Source organism: Lontra canadensis, unplaced genomic scaffold (genome assembly GCF_010015895.1).
Source record: "Lontra canadensis isolate GAN:19392208 unplaced genomic scaffold, GSC_riverotter_1.0 scaffold12, whole genome shotgun sequence".
Lineage (NCBI taxonomy): Eukaryota > Metazoa > Chordata > Mammalia > Carnivora > Mustelidae > Lontra > Lontra canadensis.
In genome coordinates this window covers 2,872,297-2,879,906 of record NW_022631006.1, presented here as the reverse complement: position 1 = coordinate 2,879,906, position 7,610 = coordinate 2,872,297, and positions in this window count along the sequence as shown.

Here is a 7,610-nt window from a genome sequence, read left to right as displayed (position 1 = left end):
TTCTCAGATTTTGAATGCACTGATTTTTGCTTAGGTTTTAGTTTGCTTATGTAGGCTGCCAAGGCATTAGAGCCACCCTAATCTAATGGCCTCTTTGTTTAATTACCTTAATAACACCAATGTAGTTTGATCCATCCCACCCCCTACATAATCCTATACAAAAAAATCTATTTCAAGTGGATTACTGATATAAATATAAAAGAAAAATAAATCTCTAATGCTTCTAGAAAATGCTAAGAGAATGTATTCCTAAATTGTGGTGTAGAAAGTTTTGTTTAAAAAGATACATAGAACACTATCCTTAAAGGAAAGGAATTAATATATTGAAATGTGTTTTAATGAGAAACTTCTCCAAAGACATCATTAAAGAGTATGCATGCCAGCTATGGATTGGCTATTTTCAATGTATGTAAATGAAAAACAGCTTAATCAAGTCAACAAAACCTTTCTGGATCTCAAACATATTTATACCTGAGGTCAAATTTTACACATTTTCAAAGTTTTGGAAGAACTCTTATTTTAACTACTTCAGCTCTCCTAAAAGCAGAGCAAAAGTAAGAGTGCAGATTAAACTGTATAATGAGCAGTTAACTCAATAACTTTTAATGACCATAAAAAACAGGAATGTCCAGCACTGAAGCACAGTCTCATCCAGGGTCATAAAAGTCTATTTTATGTGCTGTAAATCTCATGGGAGCTGTGAAGTATGTGTCCCCTCTCCCAGTCTGAAACCTTTGGCTGGTCTGATTGCCCTTTGCGATGAGTGAGGTTAACATCTCTTGCCTATAAAATCTCTTGCCTATTTTATAAAGAAAGATTGTGAAGGTTTCTTTATAAAGAAAGATTGTGAACTATATACTTGCATTTGCTAACATAAGATATTTACTCAATCCCTTTTATCTAAGAACCATTTAATTAAAAATATCCTAAAGATTTTGTACTTAAAAAAGATAACTTTATGTTTATAGTACATTTCAGGTTGAAAATTCAAGTTTAATCCATGGTGGTGTTAGTGTAACCAAATGTTACTCATTCTCTCTAACAAAATGAGAAAAGACAAATTCACCTAATTATCTAGATTTTTTTTTTTAAGCCTGAAAACTTTGGTACGCAAACAGTCTAGGCAATTAAGTAAAAACAAAAACAAAAACAGGGTTTGTTTTACTCTAGGTAAGGTTTTTGCTTCTTTATTTTCACTTTGATTTTATGTTGGCACTATCTATGAAATGAAGCTAGCAAAAGATATGTGAACATCTGACCCACAAAAGTCATGTGGACGGTTTTCTTTTTTTTTTTTCCAACTTCTTTTGCTGTTAGTTAAATACAAACATTCCATTAACTGTAGAAGAAGAACTCTCTAACAGTTTTAAAGTATGTATGCTAGACTGGGAGAGAAAGCTGTTTTTTTGCTATTATTTCCCATAAAGTCTTTTTAACTGTTGTTTATTATAGCTACTATTTATGATAATGCTGTTGTATGCATTATTACAACCCTGTATTTTCAGTAAAATGCTCAATAAATGTATTTTTAAAATGCATTCTTCTCTAACGGCTTGAGATAAAATGTTGCTGTCATTTTACTGAACTGCACAAGCACATAAACATGGCAATAATAAATGTTTTAAAATTTCTAAAGCCCTGAATTGTAGGAAATTAATCTGTATCATCACAACCTCTTCCATAACATTTTTTAATGAGTCAGATTCATCTACTCCATTTTGATGGCAAAAGTGGATCATTTCTTGAGGAGATATGTCAGCACAAAAAGCAATATGAATTTGCCCTGTACTTCAAAAGTCTGAAAATAGGGAGTGAAACTTTTCAATTTAGTACAGAATATAACTCTTTATCTACCTTGGCTTCTTCCAAGATCACAGATTCATCATTTAACCTGGAAGTAGATGTTCTAAATGGGAAAAGGGAAGCATTCTAAAATTAATGTTACAAGGTCGTATTTGTTCCAGTGAATTTAAAGCAATTCCCTTAATCACAGTATGTCCTGATTTTGCTTCTGCAATGATAAAATGGAACAACTGAGATCTTAAGAAATAATACTGTTTATCACATTACACAGATATTTCAGGACAAGAGATATAGTCTTTACTAAAATCTTCTAATATACTTCAAATATAGTCACATTATATGAGTAAAGTGCTACAAAGCATTTTTAGTACTTTGCCTGTTTGGAAATATTTCTTTATTTTCCTGATACATATTTTAATTTCTTCATGTTTTTCTAATGAAAGAATTCCATGAATTCTTGATAATCTGACAAAGGTACTAAATGTAGTCCATTTATATCTCATTTTTAAAAAATTTGAACAGACTTCATATACACCTGCAATTTATTAGGCTTCTGAGAGTTTTATGTAAGATATTGTTTTCCAGAGGTTTATTAATACTGTATGTAGTGATCATTGGGGCTTTTCCCAAATACTCCAGTTCTCTCCTGTATACATGTAGGGGATTGGTTGTACGTCCCCCTGTCCTTTGAAATTAATCTTTGTCACTTTCAATTTAAGCTTGCCTTGTTCTGGAAAGTGAAATGTGAAATATTTGAGAACCAGATTTTAAACAATGATTCCCTCCTGCCCCATTTTTTCTTTTTTCGTGTGTAGAAGTACATGTTGAAATGACGCCTCTATCAGCTTGGACCTATGAATTGTTAATATATTAGGTAGGATCCCTTGAGTTTTACATGTAGTATGAACCTGGAATAAGTATTTGACATCTTAGACCTCTAAGAATTTGGGGGAAAGGAGGATTGTTAGGTTGTCATGACTCATAATTGTATGCTTTTTTATCATTCATAATGATAATATGATAAGAAAGTTGTATATTTCTAACAATGGTTTTCTTTTTCTCCTTGGTAGCTATAAGGGATTTAAATTTTTTAAAAAGAGAATAAGATAATATTAAGTAATAATGTTCAGCATAAAATATATTATTGGTATTTAAGGTAAAAAATAAAAGATATGACACATTTCTTTTTTTTTTTTTTAAAGATTTATTTATTTATTTGACAGAGAGAGATCACAACTAGACAGAGAGGCAGGCAGAGAGAGAAGCAGGCTCCCCGCCGAGCAGAGAGCCCGATGCGGGACTCGATCCTAGGAACCTGAGATCATGACCTGAGCCGAAGGCAGCGGCTTAACCCACTGAGCCACCCAGGCTCCCCAAGATATGACACATTTCTAAGCATCTAAGTAACAACTTGTATATCCAGATCTCAGCTGTCAAACAGTGAATTATGAGAAAGTTCTTAAGGTTGTCTCACTGGCAGCACCTGGGTGGCTCAGTCAGTTTAAACATCAAATCTTGATTTCAGCTCAGGTCATGATTTCAGGGTCAGTCATGATTTTAGTGTTGAGAGATCAAGCCCATATTGGACTGGGCATGGAGCCTGCTTAAGATTCTCTCTCTCCCTTTCCCTCTGCCACTCTCCCCCACACTTGCCCTCTCTCTCTCTCTCTTAAAAAATAAATAAATAAATAAATAAATAAACTGTCTCTCAGTGTCTGGATACTTTTCATATAGGCATCTAATAATTGTTGTTCTCTTCAAACCTAAAAAATAAAGTATTGCAAACCACAAATTAGGATCAAACGTACCTGCAGATAGTTGCTAGAAGGGGAATAAGGGAAAAAGACACAAACACTGATCAAAAGAAATGAAAAAGAGCACAACATAAAGCCATTTTGTAAACAGCAAATATATCAATTGATATTTGGGAAACATTAATAAAAGAGGTAAGGTTCTACAAATATCCATTTGCTGACATTAAAGCTGCACTGATTTAAGTCAACATCTTTGATTAGTATAGCTTTATAATAAGTTTTAGAATCTAGAAGTCTGAGACCTCTAACTTTTTCAAGATTGTTTAGGGTGCCTCTGTGGCTCAGTTGGTTAAGCAACTGACTTCTGCTAAGGTCTTGATTCTGGAGTCCTGGTATCAAGTCCCACATTGGGCTCCCTGCTCAGTGGGGAATCTGTATCTCAAGTATTTAAAAAAAAAATTGTTTTGGCAGTGTGCGGTCATTGAGATTCCATATGAACTTTTGAATGGAATTTTCTATTTCTAAAAAAAAAAAAAAGTCTTTCGGATTTTTAAAGGAATTGCATTAAATCTGTAATGATTTAAAGATCACTTTGGGCAGTATTGACATTTGAACAGTGTTAAGTTTTTCATTCCATGGACATGGGATATTATTCCATTTATTTGTGTTTTCTTTAATTTATTTTAGAAATGTTTTTTAACTTCAAGTGTACAAGTCTTTTGTCTCCTTGGTTAACTTAATCCCTAAATATTTTGGTTTTTCAATGCTATTATAAATGGGGTTGTTTTCTTAATTTTCTTTTCTGACGGTTTATTATTAGTGTAAAGAACACAAGTGATTTTTATATGTTGATTTTGTATCCTGCAACTGTTTTGAATTTGTTTATTTGTTCTAACTGTGTGTGTATGGAGTGATCTTTATTGTTTTCTACATAGAAAGTCATGCTGTCTGTGCACAGAGAAAATTTTACTACTTCCTTTCCAATTGAATACATCTTATTTCTTTTTCTTGACTAATTGCTCTGGCTAAGATTTCCAGTACTATGTTGAATAAAAGTCACAATAGGGGGTATCTTTATCTTATTCCTGATCCTGGAGAAAATGCTTCCAGTCTTTCACTGAGTATGAGTTCAGCTATGTTCTTTCTTTCTCTCTTCCTTTCTTTCAAGATTTTATTTATTCATCACAGAGAGAGAGCGAGCGCACAAGCAGGGGGAGCAGTAGGCAGAGGAAGAAGCAGCCTCACCACTGAGCCAGGACCCCAATGAGGGACTGTATCTCAGGACCTTGGGATCATGACCTGAGTTGAAGGCAGACACTTAACTGACTGAACCACCCAGGGGTCCCTTTTCTTTCTCTCTTTTGGTAGTTAGTATGATACATTTTCTCATCATTTTATTTATAATTACAAAGCCTTATTTGAAGATATGTATCTTATAAATAGTATATCTTTTAAAATTTAAATGTACTCTGATCATCTTTGTTTTTGTGATGATGTGTATCTTTAGTTTTTATATAGTTAATATTAGTGATTTATTTCAGCTTACAGTTTTCTAATTTTTTGAACTAGTTCTACTTATAATGATTTATTCCTTCTTGCCTTTTTAAAATTAATCGAACATTATGTGGTATTCCATGCTTTCCTTTATTAACTGTTATTTTAAATATATAAGCATCAGGTAGTTTTACCTTCAGTAAGAGTTTATTCATTCTTTCCTATGCAAATGCAATAAAGCTAACCAATTTTATAAATTAGGGCTATAGCTGAATTATGACATGATTTCTGTTTTGGCAATACTCATTTTACCTCTATTTAGTCATATTCTTTCTGATAATTTAAATTATGTCATGGTGGTTTCATCATGGCCGTTTGAGCTTTTAGATCCTTAAATCTTATATTTATTTCTTAGATTTCTTGAAGAAGTTCTAGTATATGCTTGTTACCATGGCATAATTAATATTACCAATTTCACTCTTAAAATTGTTGAGTATCATACTTATAGCCACCGTTGTTATAGTCATTGTATTTATATAGCATTTAAAACCTTAAGTGGTTTCTTGCAGTAGCTAAAGCCAGGATTTTAATAAGCACTATTTTCACTAGTAATATACAGGCATTTGTACATAATCATGTGTTGAAAATGAAATTCATAGAGAAAAAGTGGAAGGTGAAGGTACATTAAAGAAAGACCAGGTATGCCTTACACATAGTGAAATTCAACTTGGGCATTTCATTTAACTTTGACAAATTCATTTATTGAAGCTATATTATGTAACAGGAAATGGTCTATGCATTTTGTAGGTACCAAGTAATTTAATTCTAATTAACAAATTGTTGCCGCATACTAGTTTCTTCCTCATTTTATACCTGAGAGAAATGCATTACAGACAAGGTTAAGTACTATGCCCACAGTTGCAGATGGAGCAAATGGTAGATCTAGGATTTAAACTCAAGAAGAGGAGTGCTAGAATCCATAATTTTAACCACTATACTACTATACAGCTTTGTCATACATTTGTGTGTGTGCATGTGTGTGTGTGTATTTTATATATGAATTACAAAGTTTTCTGTATAGTTCTTGCTACTGAGAAACATCTGCTATACACTAGTGAAAACTGTAACCATGGTAACAAAGATATGTGATAGCCTGAGGCTTATACTAGTGTGCTGCTTAATTTATCTTTAAAAATAGGAGACATTTTCAAATATGCTACACAGAATAATGATCTAAACATGACTTAGTTTATGTTGTGAGTTAATGCTACTATTAACACCTTCCTAATCTACTACTAGAAACAATCAAAGAGGAAGTTCAAAAGAAACCTAAGGTAGATTGATCAATTACGTTAAAGCTTCATGACTGTGGAGAATGTGATAGATGTAAGTGAGTTATCAAACATCTCCACATGAGTAAAGACAAATGTTATTTCAGTCCTAAACAGACAGCATTGAGCACTCTGCTTGTGAAAGAGCACTTATTTCCAAGAAACAAGAGATTAAAGCTATATATATGTAGAAATCACACTACCCTAGCACTCCTGTTGAGTATGTTTCATTAGAAAAAAAATAAAGATGCTGGCAACCTGAATTCCCCCATGCAAAGTAATATTTTGAGAGATTGTTTTGTTCTAGTAAAGTCCTGTTTTGCCCTGAGGAGAACACATAACTAGAGAATCTGGCATATACTAACCAGTGAAGATGAGAAGTCACTATGTTCTTTCCATAGTGTCTTAGGTTAAATTTAAGAAACTAAGTTGACAGGAAGCTCCAGGCTCTTATTTCCAAACATAAACATCAAATAAACAAACACACATTGACTAAAATAGCTATAGAAGCTCTAGAAAGCAATAAAACAAAACAAAATAAAACAAAAACTATAGCAACTAAACAAATGCCTAACCAAGAAAAAGTCATATTTAAAATGGTAGGAAATTTCATGGCATTTTTATTCCCCCTTGCTTCACTGCCCTCCCCAGTGCTGTACAGTTGGGAGGTTCTCTGACTTGAACCACAAAAAGTTGAGTAGAAAATATTTGCTGGCCTGTCTTGGCTGCCTGAGGGACTATAGTTGTCCTGTCTGACTTGGAAATCAGACAGGAATGGCAGCACTGCTGGGATCTCAGACTTGAAGCCAGAGAGACAGAGGTGCAGCACAGGAAAACTAATGGAAGACTTCAGACCTACAGATGCCTGGGGCAAGACATTGTGAGCAAAAGAATATAATAGATTATGTAAGGTCCTGAGGAGATTCTGGAAAGGAGGCTTTTGGAAAGCTAAGTCATTTCAAAACAGATGGGAGAAACTGGAAAAAGAAGTGCACACACATTCAGGTCCAGACAGGACATATGACCAAAATATACCTGGACAGACCTTAAGCTTTTACCTCATGCTGATCTCAAGGCTTGGGAGTTGGATGATTTTGGATGATTAGTAATGGTCTTCCACACAAGAATGCAAGACTGGGAGAATTTGTTGTTTCTTCAAATGCCTAATTGTCAACAAGAGATAATAAGGCATACAGAGAAACAGGGAAACAGCCAACAAAACAAATCA